This window comes from Haliotis asinina, chromosome 12 (genome assembly GCF_037392515.1).
Source record: "Haliotis asinina isolate JCU_RB_2024 chromosome 12, JCU_Hal_asi_v2, whole genome shotgun sequence".
In the NCBI taxonomy this organism is placed as follows: Eukaryota; Metazoa; Mollusca; class Gastropoda; order Lepetellida; family Haliotidae; genus Haliotis; species Haliotis asinina.
Window position 1 is genome coordinate 22,253,242 of NC_090291.1, and position 13,694 is coordinate 22,266,935.

General features: G+C 39.8%; 1 protein-coding gene across 3 annotated transcripts in view; it reads right to left on the bottom strand.

Moving 5' to 3' along the window:
• The window catches only part of LOC137259073 (ATP-dependent RNA helicase DDX1-like), a 339,352-nt gene that overhangs the window by 108,183 nt on the left and 217,475 nt on the right, over positions 1 to 13,694 (bottom strand). The window lies entirely within an intron of this gene.

A 13,694-nucleotide genomic window follows, 5' to 3' on the forward strand; every position in this document is an offset into this window, starting at 1 on the left:
GCGTACAAAAGCTAGTAATTCCAAAGTTAGCAAGGGTGGGTATAACTTTGCAAAATGTAATAGACTGTGACATCATTATGCAAATATTGTATTCAAAATGATGTGCAAATTAGGTTAATTTTCACTTCAGAACTGTTTATCAGATTCTCAGACTATTCTCAATAATTATTTGCTTGTGAACTGTGCCTTCCTCAGCAGGAATGGGATGTAAGGATTCACATATAGTTTCAATCACTGGACAACACATATGACACAGAAAGGCCTTCGACATCACAAAATGAGCTCTTAAAATGATGTGCAAAACACTGTACTGTTCTGCTGTGTGTATGTTACAGTCAGTGTCTGCAATCAGGCAGTATGTACATTGGCACTGTGTACATTGTCTAAAATTTCCAGGCATTGTTTACATGTCTGATTAAGTAACCCAATTATGTACAGATTCATTGACTGTTGAACAGGGATTATCGAGAAGACAAGATTATGTTTATTGTAGAACTAATTTCATGTTCTTGTTGTAATACATTTTGCTAAAAAAACAAGAGTCATCAGAAGATGACATATCCCCCCGGCCCCTGTCACATACTAGACGACTCAGCAGACGTCATTACGTTTATTGTGCGTCGTCTGCAGTCGATAACATGTCACTGTATGGTAACTGGTGAGATCGCATACTAGTCGATAACATACAATTTACATCCCTCTTTGATTGGAGCTGATAAAGCATGTAGACAACATAACTTAACAGTATAACTTGCATGCAAATGTCTAAAACATCATAAAACTCTAACTGGAATACTCAAAATAAACTTAGGCATTTTAGAGTCTTTCCTGAAACGTTATATTACCAACGTAATAAATTAAGAGTCACTTTCCTTTGGCTCCTATGGAATACACAAATTCAAAAAGCAGTTTCTCAACTGCAAATGTCACTTCAACGAGAAGTTACAACAATGAGTCAGTCAATCAAAGAATTCACAAGTCCAAACGATTTGGCGGTTTGCTGACTCTACCACTCCTAGTGACTACTACTGGCACAGTGTCTGGGGATTTGAGTGGGGTTTTAACATATGTCTGATCTGACACATCAGTCTGACGTGTCTGTGTTGTCACAGCATTCTTTGCTGGGGACACATGTACATTCAAGTTTCTCCGAGCATTGGGTGGAGGTAGGAGCTCATGAGTGGGTGGTCTACAGAGCTTGGTGCCCTGTGTGTGAGCTGTCTCAGTTGAGGGTCTTAGATGACTCCTGTTTCTTCTGTACTTCCGGTTGTTGTGCTCTACGACATAAGATCGTGGAGCCATTCTAACGGGATCACCTGGAGAGAGAGCTTTGAGATCAAAACTTGCCTTCTGATTGTGATACCACTTTGTCTCTCCTTCGCCCCGTTCAGACAAAGAGTGACATCCTTCCTGTCATAGGCTTTTGGTAGTAGCAGTTCTCTGAACACAGGTATCTTGTTCCTGGGTCGTCTTCCCATAGACAGTTGAGCAGGTGAGAGTCCACATGACTCCAGTGGTGTCGAGCGATAGTCTAGGAGAACAAGTTGTTTATCACTTGATTTCATCCAAAGTCTCTTCACTGTCTGGATTGCTCGTTCAACTTCACCATTAGACTGGGGGTAATTGGGTGAAGACGTCACGTGTTGAATATTATAGTCTTCACAAAACTGAGCAAATTCTCTGGAGGAGAATTGGGGACCATTATCAGACCTCAACTTCTCAGGAATTCCATGTCTGCAGATCTGACTTTTGAGAGTTTCTATGGTAGTTCTGCAGCTCATATCTGCAAGTCTGTCAACTTCAGTGAATCGTGAGAAGTAATCTACTGTAAGAAGGTATGGTTTGCCTTCAGAGTCAAAGATGTCACTTGCGATTTCACACCATGGATAGGCAGGAGTTTTAGGCAGGATAGGCATCAATGTCTGTGACTTCTGTTTGTTCTGGAACTCATTACACTTCACACAGTCTTTGACTAGACTCTCTATTTGGGCAGTCATTCCAGGCCAAAACAAAGCTTCTCGAGCTCGTTATTTGTATTTGCTGATGCCAAGGTGGGAAGCATGGATTTGATTATCATATCAGCTCTCATGCTGGGAGAAACAACAATGTGCATACCTTTGTATACAATTCCGTCCGATATGGAGAGTTCATCTCTCTGGTTCCAGTACTCTCTTAGGCAATGAGGTACTTCATACCTATTGTCTGGCCAACCTTTCTGAATGATTGAGTGAAGTTCGTTCAACGCATCAGTTGAAACTGTTGGTACCTTGTCGGCGCAACTGCAGCGTAGTCAACCATATTGACTAATATTGGCTGAATGTCAACTTCCTGGTCTGGTAGATTTGCGCGGCTCAAAGCGTCACCAACAGGAATTTCGTTTCCAGGTCTGTACATTACATTCAGATCATAAGGCTGCAGCTTCAGCAACATGGACTGCAGTCTCACTGGCGCAGCAAGCAGTGGCTTACTGAAAATCGCCTGTAGCGGCTTGTGATCAGTCTCTACAGATACTGGGCGGCCAAAGATGTAGTAATGGAATTTTCTGCAGCTGTGAACAATTGCAAGCATCTCCTTTTCAATTTGGGCATAGCGTTTTTCTGTGTCGGTGAGTGCCCTTGAGGAGAAAGCAACTGGATGCCCATCTTGCAGGAGCACTGTTCCCACCACACAGCTACAGGCTTCACACTGGATCACAACTGGTTTCTTGTGGTCAAATCTAGCTAACACTGGAGCTGAACTACACAGTTCTTTGAGCTTTTCAAAGGATTTCTGTTGTGGCTTTTCCCAAAAGAAGTCAACTTCTTTCTTGATGACCTCACGTAGTGGTGCATCTTCATCGCTGAGACTATACAGGAACTTTCCCAGGTACTGACTCATTCCAAGGAAACGTCTCACGTCACCTTTTGACACTGGAACAGGCATCTCTTTTAGAGCCCTCACTTTACTTGGATCAACCTCCAAGCCATCTTGTGTACCAATATGACCAGCATATTTCACTCTTGATCTGCCTCAGTCTTTCCACTGATGAAAACGTCATCCATGATACCTCTTGCACCTACAATTCCGTCCAGCATAGTATCCTTAATACGCTGAAATATTTCAGGCGCTGATTTGATTCCGAATGGCAATCTGAACCATCTAAATCGTCCGATAGGCCTGTTGAATGTGGTTATGAGACTGGACTAATAGTCGAGACAAATCTGGAGAAATCCTGACTTTGCATCAAGAACAGAGAATATCCTGGATTCAGGAAACGATGACACTACTTGATCTACTCTGGGTATTGGATAGTGTTCTCTGCGTATTGCCACATTCAAGTCCTTAGGGTCAAGGCATATCCTCACTTTGTCACCCTTGACCACTGTGACCATAGAGCTCACCCAATCAGTTGGCTCTGTTACTCTGGCTATTTGTCCATTTGCTTCCATTTCATGTAGCTTGGACGTGATTTTTTCCACTAAGGCCTTTGGTTGCCGTCTCGGTGTATGTACTACAGGGGGTACAGTAGGATCAATCTTCAGGTGATAGGTTCCTGGAAGAGTTCCTGTGTTAGACTTCAACTCAGGATATTTGTCAATCTCTTGAGTGACAACATAGGTTCTCTTAATCAAACCTAGCTCTTCACAGACATCTCCTGACAATAGTGGCTTCTGATCCAGGTGAATGACATAAAATGGAACATTCACTGTTTTGTCCTTGTACACAACATGCAAGGTAACCTTACCTTCAACTTCAAGTGAATGAAGTGTGTAACTTTTGAAGCATTTGTCAGTCTTCACTAGTGGAAGTTTTAGGCCCATTTCAACATAAGTTTGATATCGCATGAATGATTTATCTGCCCCTGTGTCAATCTGCACACCCAGGTTTCTACCACAAACACTGACATCTATCCACCATTTCTAATCATTGGACTCAACAGCATGCACTAAGTGTGAGTATTCATCTGAAGAATAGTCATATTCATCATTTTCTTCAACTTCTGAACATGATTTTCTGGCTTCACTGCTACATGCTACATTGTCTACCTCATCAAGTCTAGTTTTGCACATTTTAGCAAAGTGACCAAATAACTCACACTTGGAACATTTGGAACTTTTAGCAGGACATTTCTTGTGAGTAGCTTGATACCCACATCTGCTACAAATGTCCGATTTAGAATGTCTTTCACATGTTTTGGGTTTCTGTGTCCCATGTCTGTCATGTTTAGGAGCATATGGCTGACTTGTTACATGTTTCCTACCCGCTTTGGGTTGTTTCTTCATGTACACTCTGTTTACCTTGGGGTCTTCATCACCAATGGTTGCCATACTTTGTAGTGATGCTTCATAATTCTGACCTATCTGAATAGCAGCATCAAGAGTGAGATCGTCACCTTTATCCAGACACTTCTCTCTAACTGAATCATGATAAGCTCAAAGAACAATGGCATCTCGAAGCATTCTATCTGAATCAGTATAGCCACAATCTTTTACTAGAAGCTTCAAATCAGTCAAAAAATTGTCGAACCTTTCATTCTGTTCTTGTTTACGCCTGTTGAATATCACTGTTGACCTAATCTGATTCTTCTTAGGTGCTACATATTGGTCATACTTTCCAAAAACACCATTCAAAGTTTCGTTTTCTGCAGGATTATCACCTTCAGCTGCGGTTCATGTAAATGTTTCATACACTTCTCTTCCCCTGGCACCGATATAAGTCATTAAATAGTTCACTTTCTGTAATTCAGTTTTACCTGACAGAGGCCCGTTGAACGTAAATTGACACTGTTGTTTGAAACTTTTCCATTCACGCTCTAAATCAACAGCTTCCCAGTTCATCTGAGGCCTATTGCTTTCACTAGTTGCCATGTTTACAGTCCATAGACAAGTAAGCTTCGAAGATTTTCACTAGAATCACTTCTTCTCACTCAATATAGCACAGGCTGGTAATTTCGTGAACATGCGGTTGAGCGAACTTTTGCTTCTATTTATGATTTCTGAGCATAACAGTTCATAAACAACTTGCCGTTTTGTTCTTTAGAGATCTAGACTCCTTTTTCTGGGTCGTCAAACTTCAAATTGTTAGTTTGAAAGTTATAATTGCCCACTTCTGACACACACCATGTCACATACTAGACGACTCGGCAGACGTTGTCATTACGTTTATTGTGCGTCGTCTGCGTCGATAACATGGCGCTGTATGGTAACTGGCGAGATCACATACTAGTCGATAACATACATTACAGCCCCCACATATTTGAAAGGACAAATCATCTGACAGTTACTTATTGTGTTTTTAGACCATGTTTCAATCGTTTCCATGGAATTCATGAAAAATATAAATGCCATGTATCTGTAATCAGAAAAAGTCACCATTTCAAGATCTGTCTCATAGATCTGCCATAGATCTTCTGAAAGATGTGAAATGGTTTTCAAGTTGTGCTCCAGAAATGAAGTCCGCAACATGTTCATTGAACCGAGAAAATAATTAATCACAAAAACCTGTAAATACCAAAAGGTACCACTTTGGGGTCTGCCACACATATCTACCAAGTTTCACTGACAGATATTAAGAAGTTTTTGAGTTCTGCTCCGGAAACGAAACACACCTCTCACTTTTCAGACTAAGTCTGACACGTTTCCATGGAAACTCAGAAAATAATAAATCACAAAAACCTGTATGTAGCAAAAGCACCACTTTAGGTTCCAATTGATATATCTACCAAGTTTTGCAGAAAAACAGTGAAAGTTTTTTTGAGTTCTGCTCTGGAAACAAAGCCACCCCACCATTAGACTAACACCAAAATGTTCCATGGAAAAACAGAAAAAAAAAAAAAAAAATGCCAAAAATTTATAAATATCAAAAGGTACAACCATAGGAAATTGTTATATCTATCAAGTTGGGTCTAAAAATATTGAACAGTTTCTGAGTTATGCTCCGGAAACAAAATGATTATGGACGGACGGACAAACAGACGAGGCGTAGACTATATCCCCCTGAATTACATGCCGGGGGGATAAAAACAAAACAAAACAGGAGTTAGTTTGGAAAGCTCTTCATGTAATGATCATCTTTTTCTAGAAATCTGACGGAACATGAATTTTGATATATTCTAATGAGATCAGAAATGTTGTCTCCCATCATTGCACTATTTGACTTTCTATGCTATGTGACGTCAGAGGATCCCATTTTACACACTGGTTTCTATTATACCAAGATCACAGGTCTTCATTCACACAAGGTTTTCTCCATCACATGAAGATACAGATAAGAACAGATCTTCATTCACACAAACTTGTCTTCATCCTATGAAGATGTGCATAAGAACTGATCCTCATTAACACATGCTTGTCTTCATTCATACAACCAGTTGAAGATACAGTGTGGGATAGATCTTCAGCAATCCATGCTTGTCGTATGAGGCGACTAATGGGATCAGCTGGTCAGACTCACTGACTTGGTAGATACATGTCATTGGTTCAAAATTGTGCAGATTGATGCTCATGCTGTTGATCACCGGATTGTCTAGTGTGTTTTGTGGGAAGTATTAAAATGCGCTCTGTTTGTAATTAATCAGCAGGTTGTCTGTTAATCCTTTGATCAATGTTTGTATCATGTAATACATTTGCCACAACAGACCTTGATTTATAATACTGAGTATTTACTGTAGTAGCCAAATGATAATCTGTGTGGTGTTTACCACTAATTATACCACTCTTTTGAATTCATTAACTGACCATCAAGTGAATGATGACAAATACATTACATGTGTAGACTTATACCAGCAAACATGGGTTACAGAAAGGGAGAAACAATCACTGTGTTGCATGCAACTTAATTGACAGAAAACACTTATGGGCCAACATTGTTGAGGATATGAATGGAATTTCATTGTTACATAAGAAATACATATAAGCATTAGCTGTGTACTTAGGTAAATAGGTATAATCAGTTTTTAACCTAAGAAATTTTCAGATTTTTCTATCAATGGCAAAGTGTTTGTTAACTGTTTATAGATTCATATAAATCAAATGTGTGTTCCTGCTTTTCCCCCATAACAAATAATATTTATAAATTAGTGTATACTGAAGTTATTCACAAAACAAACTTCATTATTAACACAACAATTGCTAGGGAACTCACAGAAATGACTAAAAGTTCAAAGTATAAGTTAGGGATAGGTTTAGGGTTGGGGGAATCGAAGGAACTCTTTCCTGTGTGTTAATTATTCCCCGGTAATAGACCAGTATGTAGCTACCACTATTTAAAAAAAGTGTGAGTTTACACATGTTTCCACTGAAAGTTGGGCCAAACCACAGTACGACCTGAATATACAGGTTTTGCAATCTATGGGACTTATACAAAACGAATGGCTTGCTACATGCTGTCTTCTTCGGACCCTAAGTAACTCGGTTTTCCATATAATTCGGACCAAATTGTTGGTCCCGGCAGAAGTTAACTAAGTTACCGACTTTAAACAGATTATCAGGTGTGATGATAACCAATTAACAAAAGGAATTAACAAGGAAGTTCAGCAAGCTGACACAACTCACTAAGTGTCATTTTGATGTTATGTGATTTTGTTATAAAAAGACGATACTCCAGTAATTTCTCATCAGTGACAAAATGCCTGAACCAATGATACGTTGTATTTGCTAATTTCTGTAGAGAAGATTGAATCACATGCGCTTCCATACAAGGGCGTTTCCCTGCGAAATAGTGAGTAACAAGAAAACATGGTATGTAACTTCTAGCACTTGTGCTTACGGACAAGACATGAAATGAGTGTTGCATTGGAAACCACCGGACGACAGAGCTTTCTAACAATAAATTATTTATATAAGATGAGGTGATATTTATTGATGGAGTTTTGATAATCTACTGATACACAATCATGTCCATGATCATCTTTTGCGCTATTACCCCGAAAACATGTTACACCATGGTAAAAGTACCGTGCATGCATATCTCCTGGTCAAGGGAGCTAACTCTTGACTCTCACCAGTCCAATTCGGACTCTTTGTAATGCGGACACAAAAGTCGGTCCCAGTCGAGTTCGAATTAGACAGCTTCCACTGTATTTTCACATGGCAGGACTAAATATTGAGGAAAAAAATACAGAAATAGGATAAGATTGGATCAGTCACTAAAGTATGTTCATAATACTATCCAGGCATTAGAAAAACTGAAAAAAACTGTACTGCTGGAATACTTTATAACAATCAGATAAGAAATGCCAGGGATTTTAATGTTCAAATGACGGTATCTGATGGGCATACACCCCTCATTATTTCTGACAGATTAGGCTGAAGAAATTCTGCCAAGGTGGACAATAGCCCAGTCCCTGTGTCCCAGAGCATGGTTTTGTAATTAGACTGTTGGCGAGGAACATCAGTTGCTCTGGATCAGTGCCCCTTCAAGAGGACAGGTTTGGTTGATGCATGTTTCAAGTGACTATCAGTTAGGTGGATTGCTGTTTTTTTATGTTAATTGCTGGATTGTCTGAAAAAGACTTGATAACTTACTTAACACTGTGATACAGCTTGCAAATGTGAGCCTGCAGTATGCTGTCTGACATATAAACCCAAACATACGCCTCATACACCTTAGGTGATACCATCTTCCCCATAGAGAACAACACTGTCACAATTTCATGTCTTATATGAACAAATACAACAAACCCTAACATAGTCTGTTGTTTGCCTGATACCTGCATGAGGCTTGGGAAGCAAGATACAAAAACTGTGTTGAAAGTGTGAACATTTATATAGCAATGACATGTCCATTTGTAGAGGGACTGAGTCAGGGGCTATGTTTAATGGCTGTCTATTCTGCGAGATAATTAACATACATATAGATACATAGATGATACATGTTGTAGAAGCTGGCTGCTGTCAGTATAGTGCAATGTTTGGGAATGCTCCAGTTCTGATCACAGGGCACAGCTGTGGATCTACATGGCTGGTGCACTGATAAGGATAATAAGCATCTCTGTGAGGAGCGAATTGTCACCTCCACTCAGATAATGACTGGTGATAAGCTGAGAGTCAATAACATGCTACAACTAGAGACTGCTGATACATTGTATGTGTCCCCACTGATGGCAGTAAGGTACCACAACGTTTATCACTGAGGCACTGCAGTAAATCTAGATGTGTTAGCTTTGAAAATGCCTTGGAAAGTTTAATTGGAGACGAATATGGCAAAAAAATTCTGTCTTACCCAGAACAGGGCTTGTAGCTGATCACCTCTTACTCACATGTCAAGCTGACTTACCTGCAAGAAAATATGGCACTCATATAATATATATTTGCAAGCACGCATGTACGCACACACGCAGGCAACCTTCTGGTAGTGTATGTGGGGACATGGGGTCCACATGCAGCATTGATGTTTTAGGTGTTGGTAGAACAATCATGCCAGTTAAGACATGATGATGATGTCAGTTAAATACAGCTACACTACTGCAGCCATTTGAACAGTTGGCACCAATGAGGCAGGCATCGGTGATGACAAGCTGTTACATACAGATAATGTCAACAATATCCTTCAGGCACTTCCTAGTGCCAGGAAACAGTCAACAATAGATACGCTTCTATTGAAAGGACACAAGCAATGTTTATTTAGTCACTCTTTTTCCTCTCCTGATATTAATGCCTGCTGAGTCTTTCCAATCAACATAGGTCATTGAATGTACCACTGTTACAAACGTATTGCTAGATCATAGAACTGCAGTCCAGCATGTCAGGAAGGCAATGTGCAACCATTGCTGAATTTTTCATATGAAATCTAATAATCAGTACTTTTTTCAATGTACATAACTGATTGTTTACCAAGTGTCAGCCCATGATTTATAACCTTATAATGCCTACTTCATAACATCCTCGATATCTCCAGGTCATACGTTCCGATAAGTTTCCACTATACCACAGACGTATCTACGGCTCTGCCCGATAAATTTATTACCTCCCTTGGCTGTCTTTTGATCCAATCAGGTGTCTATGCTGGGAAGTTGAGCGAACCAATCACAACTCACTTTCGTTTTTAAATTATCTAACCGATTATACTTGGCAACAGAAATCATGCAGAGGTTCTCTGGAAGAGATAGAAGGAGTTCTTGCATATGCTGTTTTAAAGATTCAGACCTGTCAATTTGTTTGAGTGAGTTCCCTAAAATCTGAGTCACACTGCAAGCAGTCCTTCGCCCTTGCGAAAGATACCCTTGTTGACACTGGCAAGCTCGGATATAACGGGGCCTAGCTGATCGGCTACTGTGAGAAGGCGGAGCCAGCAAGGGGAGGTAATAAATTTATCGTGCAGAGCCGTAGATGCGTTCAGGGTATAGTGGAGACTTATCAGAACGTATACCCTGGAGATATCGGGGGTTTATTTATTTGCACATTATCAAACATGGTTATGGCTTATCTAGAAACATGCTGAAAAAATAGGCCCCTTTATTGCAAATGAAAGAGTGCATTTAAAAAGTAAATAGGGTATAAAAGTACATTATTTGAAATTAGTACTCAGTGACAGATAGTCTGAATCCTATCATTTCTTCTAAAACTGTAATCAGCCACTTAGTTGTGAGTACATACGACTGACAATTTCAAACATTAATATATCCAAAACTGTGTTCATGCAAATCTCCATGCATGCTTCCATATTCTGAGTTTGCAAACTGTGCATGAAGTGAAACAATGTAATATCAGACACATTGAACATAAGGGTGCAACTTTCCTCCAAACCAATATACCTGTATTGGTGATACACATTATACGCAAGTGCCTATTGTACACTATTATACATGTGCAACATTGCAGTAGCTCAGGGCTGTTTCCACAATATAGGAATAATGCTTCAGTAAATGATCAAGTATTCATTAATTGGAGCCCAGTAGCAGAAGTAAGCTCAGTTTTGCATGTACTGAGGAAAGCCCACTCACATGTGTACAGGCACATCATACTGTAGGTCAAAAGCATACACTGACAATACCAGTAGCCACACTGACAATCTGTGTATTATGGAAACCACGGAAAACAGGGTGCCAAGCTTCAGGGCTCCCATATTCAGCAATCAAAACAACCAGCTTCCTCTTGTTATAAATATCATATTTTCTGTGTGCTGGTGTAAACAGAGTACCACATTTTACAAACATGAAATAATCCCTCAAGGTAACTTCACTGACAACTACAACTACATGTGAAATGTTTGCTATTTGACAAGTGCTAGGTGCTGGACATCCAGGGCCTCTATGCAAGCCTCATTCTCGTCACATAATGTAACAATCTCTATACATTCATGCTTCTGTGTAATACAGGAGTGGAACACAACAAATGCCCTTGCAATGTTCTTCAAAGGTGTAGTCAATATCTGTAGTACATTTGGCTCAAAAGCAGACTAATGAATTGCAATGTAACTTGAAAACTAATAAGCATAACATACTCAATGAAACGCTGAACATCATAGCAACTATGTGAGTCTCTTTTTCAGAAAGTTTGTCCTAATAATAAAAAAGTTGTTTAAAGAACTGTCATTAAAATAATGACATAGTTCACTGTTTATTACAAGGGAGGAGTGCAGAGAAAGGCACAGCCAGGTGTTCAAGAAGCACATGCACAAGTGCCAAGAACGTTATGTATTCATTAACCTGTAATGTGCCGTCTCCATGCTTTCTGACACACCTGGCTGACATGACCATTCAAATGCATGAAAGGAATCGCAGTTTCAGCTACCGTTTCCATAATTTGCATAAATATGTTATTTCAGTCTCAAACTGTTGTACAGTACCAGACTGAACTTTTTGTCCTGAATGCAATATGGTATGAACCAAAACACTGTTCACAAATAAAGGCATACAGACACAATCGGCTGCCATTTTAATTGTCACATTCTTTCAGTACAAATTTAAACCATTTAGCAAGGGTGCTTGTTGAGATAAATTTGTTACCATGTGTCCGTGAGTTCTCGTTCTCATTTGATATTTTCTGATAAGTTCTGAGACTCTAATAGAAGAAATACCACAATAGTGAGATATGTTGTTGAGGACAGTACATGTCAGAGGTACATTCAGGAGATCTTTTCACTGATAAGCCACTAATTTATGCAGGGAGGTTGTGACATTTCAAGGCCAAGCATTTACTTAAAGCTATTGTGAAAATATGCATACATCAGCAGGGATGGAAACCTACGCCTAGGTAAAGAGATGGGCAACAGACTTTAAACTCTGCAATAAGACAATTCAGACATGACTGTCTTGTCCCAGATGGCAATCAACTCCAGAGGGTTAATGAAATGGTGAAAAATGATTGGTAAATGAAAGAGTGTAATAATGCATTTTCATAGTCAGAGTACACTTCATGGAACGTTTGGCAATGAAGAAAGTATCCATTCAGTTAAGAAATTCTGCAAAACTGGAAGAAAATCCTTCCAACATCTTTGGCAAAAACTTTTAACATTGGATGGGATTTGTGGAGGACAAAACCAACAACCTAACATTTCATGCAGTTGAGAAACCATACAAATGATGAATGTAGCCGGATTGATCAAATTCTAATCATAAATATTCATCTCACTGGTGACCGTGATTGGCAGCTTGATTCCTGAGAGATTCTATGACTTCAGCCTGTTCCACAACGAAGAAGATGTGAAGCAAGTGTTCTCACCTAACAAAAGTGAGTTTGTTCCAGATTGCCCCTGTTTACAGAGCAGAAAACTCTTTGGAATCTCTGCTTTAATAGAAGGCCATATATAGCACCAATCTCCATACTGCATGGGCATGCTCTAAGTGCACACAATATCATTACCCTGGATAACCCAAGCTGCCTGTGAGGTGCTACAAGGTTAGTAGTAACATGACTTATCCCATCAGGTACCCATTTTCTGCTGGCTGAACAGAAGCAATTCATGAACAAACTCTCATGCCTGAGGTGAGACCACATATGTCACATGTGCTTCATTGTGGGATAATGCTGACATGCCAGTATGTGAGTGAGTTTAGTTTTACGTAGCACCTGACAATATTCCACCCATATTGCAGTGGTCTGTAAATAATCCAGTCTGGACCAGACAATCCAGTGGTCAACAACAGAAGTACTGATCTGTGGTACTAACAGCACAACAACAAACATAGGTTCTAACCCGCATCTTCACAGGTAGTATCTCTGAGCGCCAAAGGTAGGAAGCTTTTTGGTCAAGGCCAAAGTATTCCCAGGGAAAGTTTGTCTTAAGCCTTGGGGAAGGTTTGGCCAAGGGGAAAGTTTCTTGGGTTCCCAACATCCTCAAAACTCGCAGGAGTAATATGTTTAATTGTTCACTTGTCTTATTTGAAGCAAAATAGCACATGTTTTTTCCCCTGCATTGTTTCCTTTTGAGGAAAATTGAACAGCCGACTTCAGAAATATTTCACTATTCCCCCAAGAAAACATAAGCTGATCATTTGAACTAGACCATCTTCTCTGCCACCTAAAACAAATCAACCCTACTACAGGTTAGCAGTTCCCTAAATAGGCAACCCATATTCATGAACCAACCTAGGAAAGTGATTGCCGGGGAGAGTAATTATCTCAACTTAACTGCCTTGCCCATAGCAAAATTAAAGCCATATCAGTGATGTGCTTTGACATCCAAAGAGCAAGCCCCAAATTGTCATATACTGGCTGTAGCAGCACCACTGACATAAATGTCTTGATCTCCAAGTATATCAACTCTACAATGGA